The following is a 27,638-nucleotide window of genomic DNA, read 5'->3' as shown; positions in this document are numbered from 1 at the left end:
ATATTTTGCCACTCTAGCGGGTACAAGGTACCAGCGAGTTAGGACTTTATAATTTGTCTCCAGTGCCAAGATGTTGGGTGAAGATGACTTAGATGTGAGCCATATATTAGACCAGTCCGTGTCTTCTAAAGTTCGTCCCAGGTCCTCCTCCCACCTCTGAACGTAAGAGGGTCTATTAAGATTTGCTACTCCATATAATTGATTATAAAGTGATGAAATTGTACCTTTAGCAAATGGATCTTTTGTACAGATTGATTCAAAAATGGATAATTGGGATAATGGTGTATCCCCCTTTAGGAATGGTGTATAGAAATTTTTGATTTGGAGATATCTAAATATCTCAGAGTTTGGTAGATCATATTTTTCTCTAAGCGATGGGAATGAAAGGAATGATTTAGATGCTATGAAGTCATTTAGTGTCTGAATGCCTGATGTTGTCCAAGCTTTAAAAGAATTTGGGTAGATCCATGCCGGATAAAAGGCCGGATTTCTGATAAAAGAAAGGAGAGGATTGTGTGGAGATTGTAACTGATATTTGGTTTTTAGTTTATCCCAGAGAGATAAGAAGTGTTTAGTTATGGGATTATGAATTTTAAAGCGGTCTTTAGGATCAAGCCATAATAAATTTGATATTAATAGAGGGTCATTTTCTGAAGCCTCTATAAATACCCATAATGGGATTTCCTGTTTTGCATGGTATTTGGACAGACTGGCCAAATGTGCTGCTCTGTAGTAGTTAGTAAAATTAGGGTATCCCAGGCCTCCTTTATTTATGGGAAGATGTAGTGTGTGTATAGGTATACGTGGTTTAGAAGAGCCCCATATAAACGAAGTTGCTCTTTTTTGTACTATTCTCAAAAAATAGGAAGGAATTGGAATAGGGAGGACTCTGAATAGATAAAGCAATTTGGGTAGAATAGTCATTTTGATTGCATTAATCTTCCCTATCCAGGATAGAGGAAGTTGCGACCATTGTTTTATTAGATTTGTGATCTGTCTTAATACAGGAGGATAATTGGTTGAGAATAAGTCAGAATGAGATGCTGTTAAATGAATTCCAAGATATGGGATTGATTTTTCTGCCCATGTGAATGGGAGTGCAGCCCTAGCCGGGATCAATTCCATGTTTGTGAGTGAAATATTAAGCACTAGGCATTTCTTAGGATTAATCATAAGGCCGGATAGGGCTGCAAATCCATCAAGAGCTGGTATTAAGTTAGGACCAGAGACCTGTGGTGATGATAGAAAAAGTAATATATCGTCTGCAAATATACATAATTTGTGTGTAATACCTCCTACTTCAATGCCAGTTATAGTTTGGTTTGTTCTGATGTATTGGGCCATGGGTTCGAGTATAAGGGCAAATAATAAGGGAGATAATGGGCAACCCTGTCGGGTACCTCTTTCGATATTAAAGGCTTCAGATTTGTATCCAGCATATTTTATATAGGCTTTGGGTTTATTATATAATGCTTTGATCCATGTTAAAAAGTGGGGTCCAAAACCCCATTTTTGTAATGAATATTGCATATATTGCCAGGATACTGTGTCAAATGCCCTCTTAATATCGAGAGATAGAAAACATAAAGGGATTTTCCATTTTTTAGCAATATCTGCCAATAACACTGCCCTGCGTATATTATCGCCTGCCTGTCTATTTGGCATGAAGCTTACTTGATCTCTATGTATTAATTTTCCTATAATGCTATTGAGGCGTTTTGCTATTATTTTTGCTAATCATCTCTGTAATTTTCAATGCATCATTAAAATCATTGTGTAAATGAAATCAGTTTAGTGAATGCATGTACTTAATCTGATCTAGTATTAGCCTCTTGCAAACCCCATACAGCAAAGCTCAGACTGGAAGGAGAAACATCACAAGCAGCAGTTGTGCTGCAATGTTTATGTCCTAACAAGAGCATGATAGAAAAGAAAAGAGTGACAGACATATGAGTTCATCAGCCTGCTGCTTCTTCTTTATGGTCCAGTCACAGACTGTTGGAGAGACAAGAGCTGTGACTGTTTCTTAATGGCAACAGAGAAAGTCTCCTGCCCTTACAGACAGGACTACAGTGTGTAGTGTTGCTATGCAAATCTCAGGACTAAATGGACAGAAATACCAATCTATTTGACAGATAAAACAGTTCCCTTTTATGTATTTCATCTGTCTATTTTGTTTTTGGATGGAGTTAAGCTTTAAAGGTACATATTCTAAGGCCATTTGTCCTATTTTTACTTTACTGCTAACGCCTTCTTTACACTGCTGCGACTTTAAAGTTGCGCAATTTTGCCACAATTTTGTGGCTGTGACTTTGCCACAATTTTGCAGCGATTTCAGGGAATGCCTGTGTAAACTTGAGGTCTATGAACCTCAACTCTCATCAAAGTCTGACCAAAGTAGTACAGGGACTACTTTGAAGTTGGTGTGATTTGAAGTCGCACAGCTATAAATGGTTATCATTGGGAATCATAGTGTACAACTTGTCATGCGACTGATGTTGAAAGTCACAGGAAAAGTCGCACAAGTGTGAAAGAGGCCTAATCATTGACCTGAGACAAACATGCAGATCAGGGGTCCTGACACTTCAGTGTCTACACCCTTGATCCACGTCAATGACTCAATAGTGATTCAGATTTTTTTATAACAGCCTAGGGTCATACATCTTTAAGAGGAAAGCAACAATGATATCTCATGTATGTTTTTCCTGACAAAGAATACATCATAGAATATAAGATCTCTTGTAATGTCCAAAGCACTTGCAAATAAAGCTGGGAACTTATGGTGCAGTATAGGGAGTAAGCTATTCAGTCTCAGTGAATGTAAGAAGACACGTGTCCACTCAAGGAAATTGGAGGAGAAGTAGTTTAACATAAAACTGTGTAGGGTTTTTTACTGCACTTGGAAGTGCAGTCGCTTTAGATCTCAGGGAAAGATCTGAAATGAGGGGAAGCTCTGCTGATTTTATCATCCAATCATGTACAAGCAAAAATTCAGTTTTTTTTATTTTCCTTGCATGTCGCCCTCATATCTACATTGACTGCACTTCCAAGTGCACTTTAGTAAATCAACCCCTATGTCTCTGAAATAGATTGAGTCTAAATGGGTCTTTACTCAATGTAACATATTTACCCCCTTTCCTTTGACTGGTTTTAATATGGATTGCAATAAGCACAGAGGATGAGCCTAATTGCTTTGTTTGTACTGGCACAGTGCCATAAGAGACAAACAAGTACACCCATCCATGTTAGGTGGCAAGTACCCAGATTTGACTAATTGTGCATCTGGCCATGGTTTACTGCATACTCTATCTACGTTGCATCTGTGCATGCTTCTAATTCTGAAACTATGCTGCCGCTGACAACTGAAGGTCACAGATTGGTTTCTTGCTTACACCAGTCAATGTTGTTCCTACACCTGACTGCTAATCATGATGATCATTGGAAGTTTGTTTACAAACATCTCCAGTCTGCAGATGGCACTGTTTCTCTTTCTCTGTGTACTTGCTGTGTACAAGGAAAGGGGTACAGTAGAAGAAATCATTACAGTGTGTAAAAAAAAATTTCATTTCAAAAACTGTGTAAAATAAACAAAAACTAATGTACTAATTAAAAGACTCACATTTTCCTACCAAGCAATTTAAACATTATTTAGGTAGGCCAATTATCAATAAAGTTATTGTCAAGTTAACAGTCACATACTAAAGTTGCTAATTTGCTCTGTAATTGCTGTTCATCTTTATTTACCATTTTTTTCTTTTTGATATATAATATCTTTGCATTTTCATATGATTTCAAGATGTGCATTATTCTTGGAAGAAAAAAAATGGTGTTGGGTTTGGCATAGATAACAGTACCAGTACACTATTACCATCTGATCTGAGGCCAGTTGCTAGATGTAAAGGTTATTGATGGGGCTAAAATGATTTGAGAAAATAAAGAAAGTTTACTTTTCAATTCAAATAGAATGAAAAGGGGGCCACAATTAGGGGCCCACCGGCTTGAGATTGTGGCCACCCCATCTCGTGCTAGGCTAAGAAACATTTTTCATACGTAATATGCAGGTTAGTTAGGTTTACTGTTACTTTAAGAATTAGGAATGAAGATTCCAGGATTCAATGGGAATCATTGGAATTCTCTGGAAACCAGGATAGGCTATTTAAGGGCTGCTGCTGTGGGGCTTATTCCTTTGCCCAGGACCAGAGCAGCAGCACAAGAGCTCAGTAAGTTTTACCTGCGGTAATGGAGTCACTGGTCAGGCAGTTCTTGGACAGGGCTGGCAGTGACAGAGGGGAATAATGGCTGCACCGCTGCCTGGCATCAGCCGAAGATTTTGGGGAAGACCAAACAGAGCGCGGGGGAGCGGAATGTTGGCAGAAGGTCTGTGGGCACAGCAAAAAGGGTGGACTGGCAGGAAGAAGAGCTCGCATGGGATCAGAGACTGCACTGCTGCAGCCCAACGGAGAGACAGAGTCCATTCTTGGAGGTAGCAGGGGAAGAGCAGCCACAGCGGAGCAGGGGAGAATAGCAGCGGCTTGGCGGGCTGGGTCTGCCTGGCTTGCAAGAAGAAATGGTCGTTTTCTCCTTCACCGGCCAGCAGGGGAGGAAGGCAGGGCAGTACCAGACAGCCTGCAGGGATAGAAAGTAGGGGATGGCCGTTGTCACCACAAGCCCCTAGAACACAGGAGGCTGCATCTCATCAGCAAGCGGCAGAGTATGTAGGTGACAGGAAGCTTGTGTCCTTTGCTTTGCAGAATCCACAGGTTCCTGAACCAAGTGTGCTGCTGGAGGGGATGGCTCAGCAAATGACGCAACCTCCAGCAGCTGGTGAGTCAGCTAATTTAATGCCTTATCTGAATTAGTGGTTTCTCTGTCTTCTTTGGTTAAAAATGTATCTCCACTGTTTAAATCTGCTCAATCTCCTCCTGTATCCTTCTCAACCTCTTCTTTTGCTTCTGGCTTTCATCCTTCTCATTCATTCTCTCAGCACAATGTAGTTTCATTGGTGGATAGTGGGTTGTAGAGTACATTACTTGTCCCTGAATTTGTGGATGCTGCTGCGCCTGTCAGGAATAATATCCCTGAGGCTTGCATAAAGGAGATTATGCTATGCAAGATTTCACCCCTGGGTTATCATTTGAGTCAGTCAGTAAAGGAGAGGATATGGAAGGGAGAGTTTATGGAGATATTGTCAATCCTCCTTTTTCACAAGGATGCTATGTTTAAAGCAGACAGAAAAGGGGAAGAGAAGCAGGGGGGTGACAGGTGTAGGCATATATCAAGGTCTTTTCACAATTGGTTGCAGGCCTTCTGTATATATAAACAAAGGTGTTCACTCGGGCCTGCAGTACACCTCTTAGCGCCAAAAGAGAAAATGCTGTTCAAAAGTACAGATAAAATGAATTGATAACTTGCAAGTATCGCCCAATTTGTTAACACAAAGTGGCTGACAACGTAAAATACTAAGGTAATACTATGGTAAAAACAGCCGTTTAAAACATAATCAAATTATAGAAAAGCAGTATATATAAAACAATAAACTTGTGATAATACACTACAAACAGCGCTAATGTTGAGCAAGAAACATAAGATCATGTGGCCAACTTCACACGAAAGTCCTTTGAGAGTAGTGAGGAGTAGGAAAGTGGTTCAAAGAGTGTTCATAGGTGATCATAAAACAGGGTCTTAGTGTGCACCTTCCACCGGTCAGTTAATTTCCACCATGTGAGAACACACTCCCCTCCGGGGGTTAAACTCACCAGAGCTGAAAGATAAGTAAGCCTCCAAGGGAAGAAAACCTTTTTAACCAAAACCGCTACCAACACCACTCCGGGAGGTTCATGGGGGATCAGGGCTCCAAATAAAACAATGACAAAAGAAAAGCGCACATAGCGTAATCCCATTTATTAATGGAAACCCATCACATCTCACAAACCCCCCCTCAATAAATATACATACAAAAACACTACAATCAATCAAGCAATGAAAGCGTGTAAACTGTGCAATTCACCGTTCCGGAGATCAGCCGTTTCAAAGCCCCAAGAAGCGAGAGAACACTTCCTGGTTGTGGATCAGGCTGTGGTGGAGCGCATACATCACTTCCGGCGTCGTGTAGGCCACACCCTGACGCGTTTTGTCATATCCTGACTTCAACAGAGGGCGTGCCTACACGACGAAGAGACAGGCTTAAATTGTCCCGCCCCACTCCTCCATATCCAATCACAGCACGTTCGGTATGACGACAGGCGCACGTCGTCAGCCGAAGTAAACAGTGACGGCTTCCTACAGGAGGGAGAGAGGAACAAATTAGGCACACTGCACTTAAATCATGGGTACAACGAGATATGCAAATCCATGACACAGCACATAATGTACGGACTCATACATTTAAAGAATGCTGCACGGACTAATACATTTAAAGAAGCCCACACACTTAATAATATGCAGTTATACACTGCATCAGCCGATCCTATTCATACTGTTTTTAGCATGCAAATTAATCCTTATAGAGAATAACATAAATAAAAAACCAAAATAAATCATATATATAAAAATCCACTATCAAAGTGGAGCTAATAGCATGAATATGCACCAATAATTTCAAGGCACATGATATCAAAAGAGCTAAACAACAAATATAGATCAATATACATTTAAAGGAGACAAATACAAAAATAGAACATGATTGTATACACACTGCAATATTAAATGGGATTAAATATATAAATATCAGGAATTAAAAACTGATCTATAAAAACTAATTAGAAAGATTAATAGTCACTTATGAAACAGTTAATATCTAAGTCAACATTCAACCCTTTTGGCGATAAAGTATCCGCCAAAAAAATCCATTGGGTCTCTCTCCTAGATAGGTCATGGACTAGATTTGAACCCCTCCATTTTGGCTTTAGATGATCAATGCCCCAAAATTTGAGGCCTGATGGGTCCTGATTGTGCATCAATTTAAAAAGGAGAGATACGTTGTGGTCTTTAAAGCCTATTTTTATATTGGCTATATGCTCTGCAATTCTGACTCTCAAAAGCCTTTTAGTGCACCCTATATAAATAAGGCCGCATGGACATTGCAGAGCATAGACCACAAAGGAAGTGTTACATGTGATAAATTCTTTGATGGTAAATTCTTTATTATTAGAGGTTGATGTAAAGCTTTCCATGGCCCTCAGTGGTCTATTCACTTCCCTACAAGCACGACATCTCCTACAACTAAAGAAACCATTTCTGTCCCAGAAAGAGGAGGGCCTAGATGGGGGATCCAACACTTTCTGCACTATCTTGTCTGCAAAACTGAGTGACCTTCTATAGATAAACTTAGGTTTACACGGTAAAACTGAATGTAGCACTTTATCCATCAGCAGAACATGGCAATGGGCAGAGAAGATGTTTTCCACCTCCCTGTACTGGGAGTGAAACCCTGAGATGAAGCTCCATTCATGACTATCCCTATACGGGACACGTGGAGCTTCCTCTAACAGGGCACCTCTAGACTGCACAGACAATTCCTGGATGATGGAGTCCAACACTTCTTCATGATACCCCTTCTCCATGAATTTTTTCTTTATGATTTGAGCTTGCAACATAAAGTCCACTCCTTCAGAACAGTTCCTTTACACCCTAGTGAGTTGCCCCTTAGGGATGTTCTTTAGCCACATAGGGTGATGCCCGCTATCAACGGGTAGGTAACTGTTAGAGTCCGTGGGTTTGAAGTACACCTTAGTACCCAAACTATTGCCTTGTCTAAAAATAGTAACGTCCAAAAAATGTATATCACTCTGACTAAATTCACTAGTCAGTTTAATATTATTCACGTTAGAGTTGAGTTGCTTCAAAAATTCTTGCAAACTGTCCATAGAGCCTTCCCAAATAAAGAATAAATCATCAATATATCTCTTGTATAACAAAAGCTGGGTGCAAGTGACAGAGAAGATCGTTTTGTCCTCCCACTCCCCCATAAACAGATTTGCTATACTGGGGGCAAATTTAGCCCCCATAGCTAGGCCCCTACATTGGGAGAAGAACTGACCATCAAACCCAAAAAAAATATGGCTTAAACAGAAGTCTAGGGCATTCCTAATAAAGACTTTATGACTATGTGGTAAATCATCACGTTGGCACAAACCCAGTTAAGAGCCAAGAGTGCATCATCATGCTGGATGATTGAATAAAGAGATGCACCATCAGCTGTTACCAAGTATAGTTCTTGTTTCCCTGTTAGATCAATCTGTTGTAAAATCTTTAAAAGACTTTTAGTATCCCTGAGATATGCCTTCGTTTGTATGACACTGGTTTGCAAAAAATGATCCAAATACTGGCCCATCTGGGATGTAATGGAGCCTATCCCGTTAACGATCAGTCTACCGGGAGGATTATTCAAATCTTTTTGGATCTTCGGTAGAGAGTGTAGATTGTAGGGATTCTACTACTACTCAGCACAAGATATTTTCTTTCTCGATTAGATAAAACTCCTGATGAGTATCCCATTTCAACCAAATTCCTCAGATCCTTTTCGTATTGCACAGTAGGGTCCTTTGCTAGTTTTACATAGGTGTTACTGTCATTCAGCATTTCGGTGAGTTGGTTGTGATAAAATTCCTTATTTAAAATCACTACCCCTCCCCCTTTGTCAGCGGGTCTTATGACGATCTCTTTCCTTTTTTCAAGCATAGCGATCCCATCCAATACATGCTGAGGATTTACATTCTTTTTTGGCACTATATGTTTATAAATCCCGTGTCACTAGTCCTTTAAAAATTTCAATATGCTGATTTGCACTATTCAAAAGATTAAAGAGAGACTTATTCCTCAGTCCACTATCTGTCGGCACAGAGGCCATGTTGCTGACTGGTTGGGAATTTTTATTTAAAAAGTACTTCTTGATATTAATCTTTCTAATATATTTATGTATATCAATAAAAACATCGAATTTGTTAATCTGTCTTTTCAGCCCACATTTTAAACCCAAATGTAAGATATTAGTTTCTTTGTGTGATAAAACAACATTACTTCCTCCCAGTCCTGCTCTCTCCTTCTTTTTTTGGACCCTTCGTCCTGCCCTACACCCCCTTGTTCTTCTCTCCACTGATTAAGATGTTGGGTGTGGTCTCTCTTCCATTGCGGCTGTTCCCTCCACTGCGGTTCCCGATAATCCTGCCACAGCTTCGGATGTGCTGGAGGTCTTCCCCTGCGTTGAGAGTACCCCCGGCCCCGTTTCTGCCAGCCTCTCCCCCTCCCTAAAAAAGGATGGGGAGATTGGAACCTACTCTATCCCCATTTTCCCTCAAAGGGTCAAATCTATTATATAAAGGGACTTGATATTGGTTATTAGAAGGTACAGTATATGGTAATAGGGGTTATTAGGTCTACTTCTTCCTTCATTATTCCCTCCATAGTCCATATTTCTTCTAATAAGGGTGGAGTGGTCATTGGGGGGGACGGCTATATCCCTCGTCCCTTCTGTTGTCACCAACATGCGGGGCGGCATTGGGTATATTATTTACCCGACTCACAGGGTCTTCAGGCCGAGCATTCTCCCTTTTTCGTTCAGCATTTATTGGAGCCTTAACTTGTTGCCAGAGATACACAGAACCAGACCTAAAGTCCCCCAGATCTCTATAGAACTTCTTAGCCTTCTATTTCCATGTATCCTTGTCAATCTTCTCAAGTTTCTTTTTTATGTGGGTATTAAAATCCACTACTTGTTGTGAATCCTTTATGGGATCAAGTTGCATACGAAATTCATTGATCTTGCCCTCCAAGATAGCCATTTTCTTTCGCTTACGCGCAAGGACCAAATCCTGCAGCTTGAACCCCATATTAGTAAAGAACTCATACCACTCTTTCATGGATTCTGGATCGTCAAGCCCATCTTGAGGGACTACATCCCATCTTAGGCTCCTAACTATAATTTTTTTCTTTCACATACTGTTCGAATGTACAGATATCCCACCATGTGCGGACCTGTTTTTCTAACGCGTTCCCTTAGGCAGTAAGTACCCCATTAGTGTTAGAATGTGCAGTAGTCTGCTCGTTGACTGCAAAGACATTATTAATATCAATGGTTCTGCTACTCAGGAACAGCATAGCATCCATGGCTGTCAAGAAACAAAAAGACAAAACGAATAAATAAACAAAGGTGTTCACTCGGGCCTGGTGTAATGGCGGAGAAACACCCAGGGTTGTGTGGGGGTATGTTCTAGCACTTAGATCACATTTTGGAGGCTTACAAAAAATTTGGGGGTCTGGGGTGGTATGTGTACGACAAATCTTTTAGACATAAATTGTTGGTACACCCCGCCCTTAGATGGGGCATGAAGGATGTGGGTCTGTGGCTGAATTAGATTTTGCCTCAGAAACCAGTTACGCCAAAGCAGGGAGCGGTTAAAAATTTACCGACAGCATATAGGAGAGGACGTTGTTTCACTTTCAATGAGAGCCAATGCCGCTGGAACGCTTCCTGTAAATATAGGCATGAATGCGCCTTTTGCATTGGAGCGCATTCGGCGGCTAAGTGTTTTGTGAAAAAATGCGAACGCCGGGTCTGGTAACACACATAGGGATATTTTTCTAAAAATGTTGGACAGGTACCCAACAAGGAAAAGGCACTTTTCCTCATTAATGGCTTTGAGCAGGGTTTTCCATTGCCCCCCTTTTTGGGTTAAGGTTGTGAGGTGGTGGGTAACTTGAAGTCTGTTAGGATTTTTCCCCAGGTGGTTAGGGGTAAAGTGTTTAAAGAGATCGCTGAGGGGTGCATGGGGGGCCCGTCTAGGGATCCAGCTTTTCTGAATTTCCACATTTCTCCGTGGGGGGTCGTTCCTAAGCTGGAACCCAATGCTTTCCACCTCATACATCACTTGTCCTTTCCGAAAGGAAATTCTCTAAACTACGAGATTGATGTGGCCTCATTCTCAGTCAATTTAGGCAACATTTGAGGACACTGTTGTTAAAATCAGGTCATTTTGGGGTGGGAGCTCTAATGGCTAAAGCTGATATAAAATTAGCTTTCCGCCTCTTGCCGATTACTCCGGAAGCATTCAGTTCTCTAAGTTTTCATTTTGAGGAGTGTTTTTTTTCTTTGACAAGTGTCTCCCTATGAGATGTTCGTTGTCGTGTTCATATTTCTAAGCTTTCTCTTCTTTCCTGCATTGGGTGGTTTATTTTTCAGTCAGGCAGGGTCAGTGTGATACATTATTTGGATGATTTTTTATGTATAGGACCACCTGACTCTAATTGCTGTGCAGATTTGTTACAAACGTTCCGTAGTATCGCTCGGGATTTTGGGGTTCCGTTGGCAGAGGAAAAAACATGCTTGCCTACCTTGTCGTTAGAATTTTTCGGGATTTACATAGACACGTGTAGAAGGGAATTCCGTTTGCCCGAGGCGAAACTTGTGAAATTATAGTTTTTGCTGGCATGTTTCTTACAGAAGAAGAAAGTGCTTCTGAAGGACATGCAATCGCTTCTAGGAAATTTAGCTTTTGCATGCAGGATCATGCCAGTAGGTTGAATATTTTCTTGACGATTGTACCTTTTTGTATCAGGACTCAAGTCTCCATTTCCGCATATCAGACTGTCTAATCTCCTTAAGGAGGATTTGTTGGTATGGGCTAAGTTTCTGGATACTTATAACAGGCGGTCTTTCTTTCAGAGTGAGTTTGTGTTTGCCTCAGATTTTCGCTTGTTTACCGGCCGGTTCAAAGGGTTCCGCGGCAATTTGGGGTACGCATTGGTGTTGTGTGGCATGGCTGGATTAGCATAAACGCCACAAAGAATGCAGTATTAGTGGAATTGTTCCCAATTTTGGTAGCTATGGAGCTTTGGGGAGCTTATTTTGCAAATAGGAGGATTTTAATGAAAACGGATAATAAGGGAGTTCTTTTTGCTGTGAATTGCCTTTCTTCTAGTTCTTTACTTGTAATTAAGGTATGAGGGGTGTGGATTGAGTGATCTTATACGATCCGGCACCTCATCCCATTTATTGGTAAAGTACAAAGAAGGGGAATTGGATAGAGATTATAGTGGTGCCTAATATATACAAAATGAGAGTATTTTCCTTAAAAAATATAAATTTTATTACATAGATGTACAGAAGACAACAAACATGGGGTGCATAAAATATAAGCAGAGTAATATACAGATAGTAATACCGGCCAAAGTATCCATATGCTTGAAATAGTCACTGATGCATGTCAAGTCCCTACATGTTTTGCCAAACAATGGCTTCTTCAGGGAATTATATGATCATCAGTGTTCAACAGTGGCTCTGATAATAATAAACACATAAGTAATGATTACAAAGTCGGGAAAATAGAAATAATGTGACAAATACAATAGTACCAGGAAAAATACATATAAATATATATCAAGTGTCATGGCTCATAGACTGTCCGACCCCACAAATCCCACCAACCTTACCAAGGGGACCACCACAGAAGGGCACACTACCGGGCAGCCCATAATCACGGCAAAGGGAGGTTCAGTTTGAGTGACCACAGGGGCATACAGGGGCCGGGCTAGATTAAAGTTAAGAAGAAAATTATAAAGGGAGTAATATATATAATTGGACATAACAACCGGACTTTGTAATAATTAATTATGTGTTTATTATTATCAGAGCCACTGTTGAACACTGATGATCATATAATCCCCTGAAGAAGCCATTGTTTCGCGAAACATGTAGGGACTTGACATGCATCAGTGACCATTTCAAGCATATGGATACTTTGGCCAGTATTACTATCTGTATATTACTCTGCTTATATTTTATGCACCCCATGTTTGTTGTCTTCTGTACATCTATGTAATAAAATGTATATATTTTTTAAGGAAAATACTGTCATTTTCCTGACTGTGCATTCGCGAGTCACTCTGCTATTGGCCAGGCAATCTGCTGGGACCTATGACGTGTCCCAAAAGATCGCTGGCAAGGAGGGCGAGAGGAGGAGTCGTCTAGGTGGCCAAGAAGAGGAAGGAGGAAGTGGGACAGGAAGTCCCACTAAAAAGAAGGTACACACTCACCCCCCAAAAAAATGACATGCCAGTTGTGGCATATCATGTGGCGAGGAGTGCTTAAAGTGGAAGTTCCACTTTTGGGTGGAACTCCGCTTTAAGTACAATGTATGGTTGAAAGCAAAATACACTCCAGGTAGGTTTAACATAGCTGATTCCTTGTCCCAGTTTCGGATGGACCGCTTTCATCAGTTACTTCCAGATGCAGACAAACAGGGCATCCAGTGCCTGGAGGGCCTGTGACAGATAATTTGAAACTGGTATCAGAAGCTATACAGGGATCGGTTGCTCTGAAGTCTTTGGCGAGTTATTCCACTGCCTGGAGGAGTTGGCTGTCATTTGCGGGCGATAAGGGTTTTGATGGTGTCAGACCGACGGAAGGAAATGTTTTGGCTTTTATGACATCCCTCAACAACAAATTTCCCGCAGTCATTTAGTAAAGACTTTGGCGGGTCTCTCTTTTTTCTTTCAGTTGAGGAGCCTACCTTGCTGTATGTCTTACTTGTCATTTAAGCAGGAGGTTAAAGGTTACAAAAGGATGACGGTGGAGCCGGATGGCAGAAGGACAATTTCATTAGAAATCTTGGGTGGTCTGGGATCGGTAACATCTGCAGTCTGTGCTTCTGCATATGAAGCTTTGCTGTTTAGGACTGCCTTTTTCCTCACTTTTTTTGGGCATTTTGCATCTCGGAGCTTGTTCTGGGCTCAAATAGGCAGTTTGAGTATCCGTTATGAGCATATTTCTGTGGAACAATCAGTAGTTCACGTTTGGTTGCAACGTTCCAAAACTGACCTTGGTGGTAGAGGTTTGTGGGTTACTTTGCGGGCTCAGGTTAATAAATCATTGTGCCCTTTAATGGTAGTTTGGGTGTTTTTAGGGGTCAGGCCCCCAGTGGCAGGGCATCTACTCATACATTTGAATTTAACACCACTAACGAAGTACCAGTTTGATTTGATTTTGCATAATTGCCCCAGACACATGGGGTTACACGATTTTAAGTTTTCTTCCAATTCATTTAGAATTGGCGCAGCTTCAGAGGTGGCTTGGAGGAGTTTGGATGAATCGGCCATTAAAGGAATGGGGAGGTAGAAGTCAATATGTTTTCAACTGTATGTGAGACCTAATTTGTTTGTTTAATTTTTCAGAATTATGTCGCACGGTGTGGATTCTGAGACACTCTTTTATCTACTGGGAGTGAAAAAGAGCAGCTCAACATAATTATTCTTTAAATTTGTCATTGCATCCGGAATCCTTTAATGTGGTTTGGAAAGGAGTAAGAGGTCTTCAGTGGCACCAGTTATACTTCCACTTAGGTTATTGCAGGTTTGGCCCCTGAACTCTATATTAGTAGTTCATTTAGGGGGTAATGACCTGGGAAATATTAGAACTTTGGATTTGCTGTTCAGGATGAAACGGGATCTCCACCGTTTCACCTTAACTTCCCCAGGTACTACTATTTTGTTTTCTGAGATTGTTCCGCGTCTTTCTTGGCTGTCCTCGCCTCAGAGGAGGGTTATGAAGAAGATGAGGAAAAGAGTGAACAGGGCGATGGAAAAATACATGCCCTTGATTGGTGGTTCATTGGTTCGTAATCGACACATGGATCTGGAGGGGGGAATCCTGAGGCTGTACAAGCCAAACAGGGTTCACCTCTCAGATGTTGGTGTCGATAAATTTAAACTTGGCCTGCAGTGCGGGATTGAAATGGCCATGGTGGTGTGGGTGGGCCGGGCTTGATTTCAAGCCCGGCTTGTGGGGGGTGTGTTTTGTATATGGTAAAATGTTGAGGCCTTGCTACTCTAATTCTGATAACTGGGCAGTTTAATAATGTTTGTATTCAGAGCCGGTCCGCCCTATACGCTCACTACGCAAGCTGCGTAGGGCCCCGAAAATTACTCGTGGCCCCGCCTCCCCCTCGTGTCATAGCGCATCAATTAATGTTTACAACATCCAGTGGCAGAACTTTAGGGGTCGCTGGAGCTGCAGTCGCATTTGTGACTGGGCCCTTCAGTTATACCGCTGTGGGGGGCCCCCAAACCCAGCATCCCCCCTGCACCTCTGGCTGGCCATTTAGAGTGCAGTGTGGAGAGGTGGGAGGAGGTGGAAGGCGGCAATTGGCAGCTCTATGGCCCCTGTGTGGGCGGCGGGATCTCCCTGGGGCTTGTAGTGCTCTCTCGAGTGTCAGTGTATACAGTGGAGAGGAGAAGGGAGGGGCCTCTGACCTGGGCAGGTATCAGTTTCACTTTCACTCTGCTTGAACACTGTTGCTGATGCCTGGGTCAGAGGCCCCTCCCCTCTCCGCTGTATACATTCATAGGTAGAACTACTAGCCCCAGGGAGATCCCTCTGCCTGTGGACACCATAGAGCTGTCGATCGCCACCTCCCACCTCCACCAGCCAGGTACAGGGGAACCTCTGCAATGGGGGAGTCAGCTGTTTGGGGACCCTTTGATGTAAGACGGCAGGCTTCCTGAGGACACTAATGTAAGGAAGGGGCCCTCTGGGGACACTGATGTAAGAGGGGGGCCTCTGGGGACACTAATGTAAGAGAGGGGCTCTCTGGGGACACTGATGTAAGAGGGGGCCCTCTGGGGACACTGATTTAAGAGGGGGGCTCTCTAGGGACCCTGTGTAAAGAAGGGCTCTTTGGGGACCCTGTGTAAGGAGGGGCTCTCTGGGGACACTAATGTAAGGGAAGGCTCTCTTGGGACCCTGGTGTAAGGGGGGCTCTCTGGGGACCCTGGTGTAAGGTGGGCTCTCTGAGGACCCTGATGTAAGGAGGGGCTCTTTGGGGACCCTGGTGTAAGGGGAGGCTCTCTGGGGACCCTGGTGTAAGTAGGGAGGCTCTCTGGGGACCCTGATGTAATTAGGGAGGCTCTCTGGGGACCCTGATGAAAGGAGGGGCTTTCTGGGGACCCTGATATAAGGGGAGGCTCTCTGGGGACCCTGATGTAAGGGATGGCTCTCTGGGGACCCTAATGTAGGGGAAGGGACTCTGGGGACCTTGATGTAGGGGGAGACTCTGTCAGGTGTGACTGTGTGGCAATGGCAAATGGTTTACATAGCTCACGGCATCACGGGTCAGGTAGAGGGCTCCTTAGCAGAATTTTGCTTAGGGCCCCAGGGAGATCAGGATCGGCACTGTTTGTATTCATTAAAGTTATGCTGAAAATTATTATTTACAATAAAATCGTAATGTATTGAAATATATAAACTTATAAAGGTGCCGGGGCCAAAATTTTGCCAAAATTCAGCCAAAATTCAATCTTTTTTGTATATTTATTTGGTGGTATCTGGGGAAAAGTTTTATTTGAGGTGAGTGTGACCTTCAGTTTCATAGAAGGCATGAGTAAAGGGGCAATAGTAGGTCTTTGGGGTAAAAGTTATTTTAGCTACACGTAGAAGATACATATAGAATATTTGGTTTTAGTCATTCCTAAAAGAACAAGTAGAGAGCAGTATCTGTCTTCTAGCTATAATAATGGCTTTAAAAAAAGGAGTTTTAATTATACACTCAAATGATTTAGCTTCCACACTTCAGGAGTCTGCTCACTGTCTACGCAGGTATGCAAAAGAATAAAAAATGTTCTGTGTTATGGTGTTACCATTATATGTTTTATTTCCATTACAAAGAATATCATTGTGTAAATGGCAAGTGTGTCATTTGCTATAAGAGCACATATGCCATTTCTACCATTAATTATCCATTTCTCTACCGTGCATATTGTCGTGACACCAATAACATCTTTTAGACTACTGCTAGGACTTCTGTCATCACATTTTAATTGTTAACATGTTTGGTACAAGTAATGCAGATTTATGTAGCTATGTTTATGGTTTGTCAGGGTTATTAGCAGTGCATCAAGAATAGTTGAAGATTATGTCTGTGGGTAATTTAAGTCATACATTTGAATGGTGTGAATAACTGTTGCTACAGGTTATGATAACAAAAATATCAAAATGCTATCTTGGTAGTGTGATTTGAAAATGTTCATGTTATTATGCTACTTGTAGGTGACATTTAAGAAAACAAAAAAATATGTTTATAAATGATAGCCCGCCCTGAGAAGTCCCCTATCTTATCATTTATATAGAGGAGGGTACATGGGGGGTGGTTAAGTTGCTTTCCTCCACTCATTAAATGTGACTAATGATTCATTGCAAAAAAATGTTTTTTAACATCAACCACTGCTCTCTCACCATTATTTCTTTCCACAAAACACACAAAATGTAAAACTATAAATACTATAGTTGGACTTTTGCTTCAGATCACACAGTTTCCAATGACAAATGTTGTCCAGAAAGTGCACAGAAACCAGAAACCAGTAATTATTTGGGTTATAGTAGACCAATAGTTCACTTTTTGAAAAAAAAAAAAGAACATTCAAAGTCATTATTTTTATATTTAATTTTTTCTCTGTATCTCTCCATCAACTAAGGCTTCATCATAACTAACACTACTGGAGAGGAGAATATTTAAAAACTTCCTGTTTAAGAAAAGTCAAAACCAGGTAAACTATTTTCTTTACTACACAACGAGAAATGTGAGTGCAAGCATTTCAGCATATTGTAATATTTCCTTTGATTCGGGCATATCCAACTTTTTTATGTATTTCACTGAGCTTCTGAAATGTAGTCATCTCTGTCAGGTCATTACACACTGGGCACAGATTGAAGATGAAAGCACCTTTCTTGTAAACTCATTTGGTGACCTTCTGTCTTTTGTATAATCATGATGAAAAGATCCCTATGTATGTTGCTATATTTGAAGTAATTAAACCACATTAAAGTCACCAATTTATGCAACCTGAAGGTCAATTATGAAAGTGTGAAGTTGGAGATATGCAGTGGAATAACTGTCATTTATTGATTGTTATGCTGCCTGCAGCCTTGCCTGCCTATTTAACCATTTAGAAAGATAGTTTCTCAGTATGTTTTTGCGTAGTCTCAGAAGAAATAAACCTGCTTTGTGTGTTTTTTTGAAAAATATAGTTGATATACAATATACTTCTATAATGTGATGCATGCCAATAATCTAACTAGAGGTGCATGGCAGCATGTATAAGATTTGATAATATACTAATACACTGTATATGTTGTTAAAGGCAGACAATCCATCACTGTCTTAAGATACAGGTAATAATTGTTTCAGCATATCTGACTATATGCAGGTAGGTGCTGCCCAGCAAAAGGGAACCAGTCTTCCTGAACAGGGCCCTTCCTCCCTCTCTTCCTAGGTAAATCATGCTGCAGAAAGTGGTGTGTGTTTGTGTATGGACAGACATGTAGGTGTGTCCAGGCCTGGAAAAAAGCACTTTGACTGGGCTGGTGTCTGATGAGCAGTGGGTCACTGTCATGTACAGTGAGAGATGATGTTTAAACAGGCAGGAAGCTGTACATTATATGCTCAATAGCCAGGAGGCTGGGTGACCGTCTGTATTGACAGACTGAGTCTGAGTGGACCAAAATAGCCATTCAGAAATGTAAAGGCTGAAAGCATTGCACGGCGCTGTGTTCTATATAATGGTGTCCCTTCTATACAAGAGTTTTTCTTTTAAATAAAAGTGGGCATTCCGGCCCTAAAAAGGTTAATTGGTGGCTGGACTGGGTCTTTGAAATCTGTACACTTAATGTGATATCCCACATATGGCAGGGATATTTAAAGGGCAGATCTGTTGATCTCAGCTGATAGGTAAGTTCTACTATGATGAATGTCTTTACAATTAATGTTACAATTATTGTTAATGTAAATTAATAGTTTTAAATGAAAAACTAATCTGTGCTTTTTCACATCTTTGAGTGCATTACCATATGCATGTTAATGTCATTTGCAATAAAGCAGACCATTCATTTTAAATGGGTTGGCAGAGTATCTTAACGTACTAAAAAAGTACATGATTTATTTTTATTTTTAATACAAATGCTTTTATTGAGGGTTTAACAACATAACAAAAAAAAGCAGTACACAGGATATAGTTCGTACATAGGAGAGTAAAATGGGCATATCCAAGGCACATGAGTGCAATGAATATAACCATTAAAGACTATAGAATATGCTGAAAGTCAGTCCATAGTCTAGTCTGTGAAATCAAAAAGGCAACAGTACCTATAATAGTTACATCTCTGTTTCCTGGATCAAATTCTCTCTCTCTCTCTCTCTCTCTCTCTATATATATATATATATATATATATATATATATATATAACCCTTTCAAATTTGTGCTCATGGCTTGAAGGGGGTTAAACCGGGTTAATGCCTACAGCTGCAGGCATTACTCCTGTACTGTTTTTTTAGAGTGGGCGGTTGGCTCTTTAGTGATAACAACCGATGCAGCTAAAAGCCGCTTGGCTGTTAACCTATGGAGCGGGAGGGAATGGTCCCCCCCCCGCCCCCCGCCACCTTCCGTCTCTCTTCCTGGGCCCCCCGTCCCACCGGGAGACCCGAGCCACCAGTCGACAAGTCCATCAGCTTGGATGAGACCCGAACTAAGCTAGATTTGGCTCTGATTGGGTCTCTGATGTAAAATCCTGGAGGCGACGTCACAATGTCACTTCCGGTTTACTCAGCTGCCAATGGAGTACCTGTCACCATCTATTACTGTAACAAGGGATGTTTAAATTCCTTGTGACAGCAATAAAAGTGATCCGATTTTTTTTTTAAAGGGACAATGTAAAAAAAAAAAAAAAAGAAAAAATAATTTTTTTTTAAAGCCTCCCTATCCCCGCTTGCTCACACAACAAAAAAAATGCATACATAAGTCACGCCCGCAAATGTAAATGGTGTTCAAATCACACATGTGAGGTATCGCCACTATCGTCAGAGTGAGAGCAATAATTCTAGCAAAAGCCCTCCTATGTAACTAACCCGGTAACCATTAATTTTTCTTAAATCGTCACCTATGGAGATTTTTAGGTACCGTACTTTGTCACCATTCCACAAGTGTACGCAATTTCAAAGCATGACATGTTAGGTATCTATTTACTCAGTGTAACATCATCTTTCACATTATACAAAACATTTGGGCTAACTTTACTGTTTAGTTTTTTTTATACATGAAAGTGTCTTTTTTCCCCAAATGATGCGTTTGAAAAACCGATGCGCAAATACCGCGTGACATAAAATATTGCAACAGTCACTGTTTTATTCTCTAGGTTCTCTTCTAAAATATATAATGTTTGGGGTTTCTAAGTAATTTTCTAGCAAAAAATACTGATTTTAACTTGTAAGCAAAAAATGTCAGAAATAGGCTTAGGCGTGAAAGGGATAAGATAAAAAGGAGAGTAGCTGAGGTACGTGATTTTTTTAATGCTACACACCACAATGCATTGTCCAGTATTGTAACAGTTATAACAGTGCGGGGTGTCATTCTGAATTATTGGCATCAAAACACAATAGATGCACACTGTTGAATGCATTACTGTACATGGCAGTAATGTGTGGTAAACCATGCATGTAATCACGCATTCATTTGGAGCGGAGGGGTGGGGGCACTTGAGATACCTTATTGTTCCTAAGTTGAGTACAACTGATTTAAATGAACAAACCTGGGGGAATATTGTTGTGCAGGCTATGGTTTTGACATATCAAACTTCTGTGTTTAAAAGAGAGTGGGTAGATGTAACAGACAGATGGATCATTTATGTCCTTAGAACTGACAAAGATGTGGGTTGAAGTACATACATGGGAGCTGTTTCACCAGCAGCAGCCTGGCTTGTCTGCTCAAACTGCTTTCTACTCCCATCAGCATAATCCTTGCCAGGATATTTGCATGCAATACACCTAATGGGCTTCCTGTCCTGCCCCTGCCTCTCCAAGTGTAAGTGCTCCTTTATAGGGGATTCAGATATTTACATGAGTTGCAACAAAAATATTTATTAATAAACACCTAACTGCATTAATTTGTATTTAATTTTTTAAAGCTGCCCGGAGTTCATCATTAAAAGTGACTTTACAGGGTGGCTAGACTGTGCAGCCACTAGTGATGTAACTTACATACATGTTGGTATTACATTGTCCTGATACTGGGCTCGTGTACGTGTAATAAAACATTGTTAGGAGCAAGAGGAAAAGAGTTTTTTGGAAGAAGACACTTAGATGTTGCTTTGGCCCCCAAAAAATCTACTTCCTAGAATTCTTTTATGAATTTGGTGCCACACTAAATCAATTTTAGGAGAGGGTGCACTATTTAGGTGTAGTGTTGAAATAGATGACTAAGTGCTGGGTGAGACACCACTGCAAGATCTAATAATAAAACATAGGAACATCATCAAGGCCTTGGTGTTTTACCTGCTGCAGTGTCTTTGAGCTTTGTGCTGTAGATTACTTTAGGATACTGAATTTTGAATGTGATAATGAGGGCAGATTAATAATACTGTCAAATTCTACTAGTTTTTGGGCCACCTAATTTATGTAATGCCAAGCCCCCTATCAATTCCATCTAAATTATGAAGAGATGTTGTAGTCTTCTTCAGTCTTGTCTATATTCCTGGATGTGGGATACATCACAGATCAATGCACATATTTGCCAGCACACCATGGATCTTCAAATGTAGTTCAAAGCTTTTATTGCAGAAAGATCACATCACAAAAGAATAAGTGCAATGTTTCAGAGCCACGCAGGACCCTTTTGTCAGGCATGTGATGTGATGTATGGTCCCCTTTCTCAGGGTAGCATGAGACAGGGTGACAATGCAGGAACACGATTGAGGGAAAATTATCCATCTATAATTAGAAGTGTCTGAACAATGACCTTCATAACAGCATCACCGAGTATTTTTTTGACAAATACATATTTTAAATGTTTATAAACATCTTTCAAAATTTTATTAAAAAGTTTAAGCTTATGTGCAATTTTAGTTACTGAGTTTAAATCCACTATAATAATAACTCACTTTTATAATTATTACATAAATTGTGCATGTCAAAACTCCCTTAGAAAGATTTTGCTCACTTCCTGTTCAACAAACAATGGTTTCACCAGATAGTAAGTGACAGAAAATATGCAGCAGGGATACAGACATCGATAAAAGTTGACAGGGGTTCAAGCCCTCCCTTAGGGCTTGTTTACACTTGCTTCAAAATATGGCATTTTACACTTTTTCTAAAACACGCTACAATAAATGCCAATCAAAGCACCTCTCACTAAAATTGTTAGCTTGCAGTCTTGTTAGCACAGTTGCATTTGCTTTCCTTTGCTTCAAAAAATATACCTCATATCATTTTCTTGGTGCTTCAAAGTCTCTCCAAAGCCTCCGTAGAAATCTATGACAATGCTCGCTAGCAGCACCTGCAGCATTTGAGGGGCTTTTTTTCAGAATGATTTTGCTTTGTTTTTGAGGTATTGGAGGTATGAGATATCCCAGGATGCCCTGCGAAACAAGTGCACCAAAAAGACATTATCAGTAGCCACTTCCAGTTCATGTGTATATATTCTGGGAGTGTTTGGTGCAGGTGTCACATCTGGTGTGCAGCATGGAGCAGTAGGAAGATAAATGGGGTCTGGACCAGAGCATAGCAAGGAACAGATGGCACACGTGGTGCGCAGCATGGAAACGCTACAGGAGAAGGTGAGCAAGGACCAGAGAGATAGCACTGAGCAGTGAAGGATCAGCAGAGCTGGGGGACTGGAGTTGGAGAAACTATCAGATGTTACACGTGATTGGAGCATTGGAGCAATATAGGGGGTAGGGACGAGTCTGACATTCGAGTCGAATGTAAGTTCAACTCGAATATTGGGTGCTCGCCTATTCGCCAAACAGCAAACATTATGTGGTGTTCACGGCAAATTCGAAAAGCCCCAGAACACCGTTAAACTCTTTGGAACACTAACATGAAAAACCAAAAGTGCTCATTTTAAAGGCTTATATGCAAGTTATTGCCATAAAAAGTGTTTGGGGACCCGGGTCCTGCCCCAGGGGACATGTATTAATGCAAAAAAAGTTTTTAAAATGGCCGTTTTTTCAGGAGCAGTAATTTTAATAATGCTTAAAGTGAAACAATAAAAATTAAATATTTCTTTAAATATTGTGCTTGGGGTTGACCTTAGTATGCCTGTAAAGTAACACATCTTTCCCGTGTTTATAACAGTGCCACAACAAAGTGACATTTCTAAAGGAAAAAAAGTAATTTAAAACTAGGGATGAGCTGAACACCCCCCGGTTCGGTTCGCACCAGAACATACTGAACAGGCAAAAAATTCGGCAGAACACACGAACACCATTAAAGTCTATGGGACATGAACATCAAAAGTGCTCATTTTAAAGGCTTATATGCAAGTTATAGTCATAAAAAGTGTTTGGGGACCCGGGTCCTGCCCCAGGGGACATGTATCAATGCAATTTAAAAAACAAAAACAGCCGTTTTTTCGGGAGCAGTGATATTTTTAATGCTTAAAGTGAAACAATAAAAATCAAAAATGGCCTATTCCATTTAAATGAATTGGAAGCGCTTTAAAAGCACCTGAAAACCACCCTGAAGCTATAGGAAGGTCACATGACCGAAGTGAAGGATACTGGGATATCAGGAAATCTGTTTTTTTGAGAGGTGGAGAGGAGCAGAGAGAAGATGGAGGCTAAAAAAGAGCAAGCACTGCAAACCAGCGCTGAAGAAGTGGCCAGACCAACAAGAGCCTGTGAACCCCAGGACTTTATGCATACGATGAGGACCCTGAATTGTAGGGTCTAAAGAATCCATATTATGTCAATCCTAGCAGGAAGACATTGGCATGGGACAAGATTGGTGAAAAGCACTTACCAGACTGTAATGACCTCAACAGGAAGCAAAGAGCCAGCAAAAGTGAGTTCCAACAAGTACCTAACCAATCCCACCCCCACTAATCCCTATTTCCCAACCCTAATCCCACTCCTACTAGTCCCAAATCCCCAACCCTAACCCTAATTCCACTCCCATTAGTCCCAAATCCCTAACCCTAATCCCACTCATACTAGTCACAAATCCCTAACCATAACCCCACTGCCACTAGTCCCAAATCACTAATCCCAATCACCTAACCCTAACCCTAATCCCACTCCCACTAGTCCCAAATCCCTAATCCCAGTTCCCACTAGTCCCTTTTCTCTAACCCTAACCCCACTCTGACTAGTCCCAAATCCCTAACCCCACTCCCACTAGTCCCAAATCCCTAATCCCACTTACACTAGTTCCAAATCCCTAATCCCACTTACACTAGTTCCAAATCCCTAACCCTAATCCCACTCCCACTAGTCCCAATTCCTTAACCCTAACCCTAAACCCACTCCCACTAGTCCCTATTCCCTAACCCTAATACCACTCTGACTAGTCCCAAATCCCTAACACCTTTTTGACTAGTCCCAAATCCCTAATCCCACTCCCGCTAGTCCCAATACCCTAACCCTAATCCCAGTTCTCACTAGTTACATAGTTAGTAAGTTTGAATAAAGACACCAGTCCATCCAGTTCAATCTGAGTGAGTGTGGGTACGTGTCTACAATTATCCCTATTTATTTAACGTACCCATATAGCGCCGTCAATTTTATGCAGCGCTCCCCACATACATCGCACACTCACATCGGTCCCTACCCTCAAGGAGCCCACAATCCAAGGTCCCCAACTCACATTCATATACTAGGGCCAATTTTGGACAGAAGCCAATTAACCTATCAGCAGTCTTTGGAGTGTGGGAGGAAACCGGAGTACCCAGAGGAAACCCATGCAGGCACAGGGAGAACATTCAAACTCCAGGCAGGTAGTGTCATGGTTGGGATTAGAACCAGTGACCCTTTTTACTGCTAGGTGAGAGTGCTACCCACTACACCACTGTGCCGCCCGTCCATATTCACTAACCTTAATCCCACTCTGACTAGTCCCAAACCCCTAACCCTAATTCCACTCCAACTAGCCCCTAACCCCACATGTCCCAAATCCCTAATGCTATTCCCACTCCCACTAGTCCTAAATCCATAATCCTAACCCTAATCCCACTCCCATTAGTCCCAAATCACTAACCCTAACCCTAATCCCACTCCCGCTAGTCCTAATTCCCTAACACTAATCCCAGTTCCCACTAGTCCCTATTCCCTAACCCCACTCTGACTAGTCCCAAATCCCTAACCCTAATCCCACTCCTATTAGTCCCTATTCCCTAACCCTAATCCCACTTGCATTAGTCCCAAATCCCTAATCCTAATCCCACTAGTCCCAAATCCCTAATCCTAATCCCAGTTCCCACTAGTCCCTATTCCCTAACTCTAATCCCACTCCCACTAGTCCCAAATCCATAACCCTAATGCCACACCCACCAGTCCCAACTCCCTAACGCTAACCCTAATCCCACTCCCACTAGTCCCAAATCCCTAACCCTAACTCACTCCCACTAGTCCCAATTCCCTAACCCTAATCCCAGTTCCCACTTAACCCCTTCATCATCCCCTACTGGTTAACCCCTTCACTGCCTGCGTCTCTATAGACGGTAATTGAATATTCTCTTCCAGGAGTCAAGATTCCTCTGTGAGTATATCTTCATTAAGTGTTCGTTGATAGTGAATGCCTCATCAGCCACAAAAACAAACAGCATATCTGGATTTTCAGTCCCAGGTAGTGGTTGGCTCCTAGCCAAATCAAGTTAAATTGCAGCAAGCCACTTTCCAAATTTAGAATTATGGAAGACAGTTGAGTCTGCACAACTCCCAAATGCTCCTATGTCAACAAAGAGGAATTTGTAGTCTGCATCTACAACAGCCATCAGCACAATTAAAAAGTACTTTTTGTAGTTATTATATCTGCTTCCATTGTGACAGGGTTTTATAGCCCTAATGTGTGTGCCATCAATAGCTCCTAGGCAGTTTGGAAAGTTGGTTTTACTCCAGAAACACCTGGCAACATCATCCCATGTCTCTTTATTTGGAATAGGCATGAATTCATTCTTTAGATTCCAGATAGCATCACACAGCTTCACAATCTCACTAATGGTAGATATTCCTGTGCGAAATTCATATTGTAATGATGTGTAGCTATTTTCTGTGGCAAGATATCTGTAAATAAAAAGAAAAAATAATTTGATATCTTCCAGTTAAACAACTAAAACAAGATTGAAAACATTAAAGGACAATTTAAGGAGGGAATTAAAGAGGCAGAGGACATCGAAAAGTGGGTCCGGTGGGAAGACAGCATGCATTTACTGCCATTACCTCAAGCTTGAGTTTTTAAAGCCTGTGATGGAACTGAGGGAGTAAGTATAACAACTTGTATAGATAAATTATTAAGAATTATATAATTAGTTCTTTTTTTATATTTGTTTTTGTAGGACTGAAAGCAACATAGACTCCACAACGGAGGGTGAGCTGGATGGCACACAGCAGGAGAACCGTGATATTGGTCTGGAGTTACAATTATTATTTTAAGACACGGATCCGGGAAGCCCTGTTGATGCATGCCCAGAGCCTCAATTATTAGGGAACCCTCGAAAGAAGCGATCAAAGCAGCAGCAATCTGAGCAATTTATTGAAGTAGTCAAGATGATGGCAGCCCAGCAAAAAGATCAGGGTAAAAATGCTGCTTTTGCTTGAAGTTAAACTGGACATGGTTGATAAAAGTTATTAATGTGCAATGAGGATGGAGGTATTGCGCATGATACAATCTTTTCAAGACAAATCATGTTCATCCTCAAGGCAACAAATGTTTCATTTTCAAAATATAGGGCAATATTAGACCAGATATGAGCCAACAAATGCTTCTTTAAATGTGTATGCCTTTGCAGTACCTGGCAGCATCTGGGTCAGGTTATGTTCCTATGCCTCCTCCCCCATTCACCACTGCATGGGTTCAGGGAGGGGCATATGAATGGTCTATATATTGGCAACAGCAACATTACCCTCTCCCCTCGAGAGGAGTCCCATCCTATGCCTTCTTCATATTATAACCTGTAATGTTTTTGTATTTTTTGTAGGAATTTATGCACATTAGTGCTAGTTATAAGGTATATGTTCTCTGTTTGTTGATTTGTGCTATTTGGCACTGTTTATTTGAAATCTTTATTTTGCAAAAAATATCTGTTATTTAATAAAATGTTTTTTATTTGTTATGAAAAGTTAAGTACCGTATTTATCGGCGTATAACACGCACCGGCGTATAACACGCACCTCAATTTAGGAGGGAATTTTAAGGAAAAAAAACTTTTAGGAGGGAACTTAAAGGGAAAAAAACTTACATTTAAATGCCCATCATTGCAGCCTTCTCAGTAAAGCCTTGCCCCAGTGCAGCCTTGTCAGTGCAGCCATGTCAGTGTAGCCATGTCAGTGCAGCCTTGCTAGTGCAGCCATGTCAGTGCAGCCTTGCCAATGCAGCCATGTCAGTGCAGCCATGTCAGTGCAGCCTTGCTAGTGCAGCCATGTCAGTGCAGCCTTGCCAGTGCAGCCATGTCAGTGCAGCCTTCCCCAGTGTCCAGTGCAGCCTTGCCCCAGTCCAGCCTTGCCCCAGTCCAGCCTTGCCCCAGTGCAGTCTTGCTGAAGCCTCTGAGCTTCAAAATCGCCGACCGCGATTTGAAAATGGCGCCACCGGTGCCGAAATACACAGAGCCGGTCCTCGGCTATTCTCGGCGGCTCTCCCCCATTCACCACTGCAATTTTCGTTCTGACAGGT

The 27,638-nt window shown here is 41.4% G+C and overlaps 1 long non-coding RNA gene across 1 annotated transcript in view; it reads left to right on the top strand.

The window, feature by feature from the left end:
- Positions 1–26,918, top strand: part of LOC141130043 (uncharacterized) — a 61,277-nt gene extending 34,359 nt beyond the window's left edge. The window contains exons 2-4 of the long non-coding RNA XR_012241963.1: positions 17,461–17,532; positions 26,071–26,229; positions 26,305–26,918. This is a non-coding gene — a long non-coding RNA (uncharacterized lncRNA). The remainder of the gene's footprint in view (positions 1–17,460; positions 17,533–26,070; positions 26,230–26,304) is intronic.
- Positions 26,919–27,638: the final 720 nt, after the last annotated feature.

The sequence above is a fragment of the Aquarana catesbeiana genome, linkage group LG02, assembly GCF_042186555.1.
Source record: "Aquarana catesbeiana isolate 2022-GZ linkage group LG02, ASM4218655v1, whole genome shotgun sequence".
Lineage (NCBI taxonomy): Eukaryota > Metazoa > Chordata > Amphibia > Anura > Ranidae > Aquarana > Aquarana catesbeiana.
Note: the sequence above shows the minus strand (reverse complement) of the source record. Positions and strands in the feature narration are given on the sequence as shown.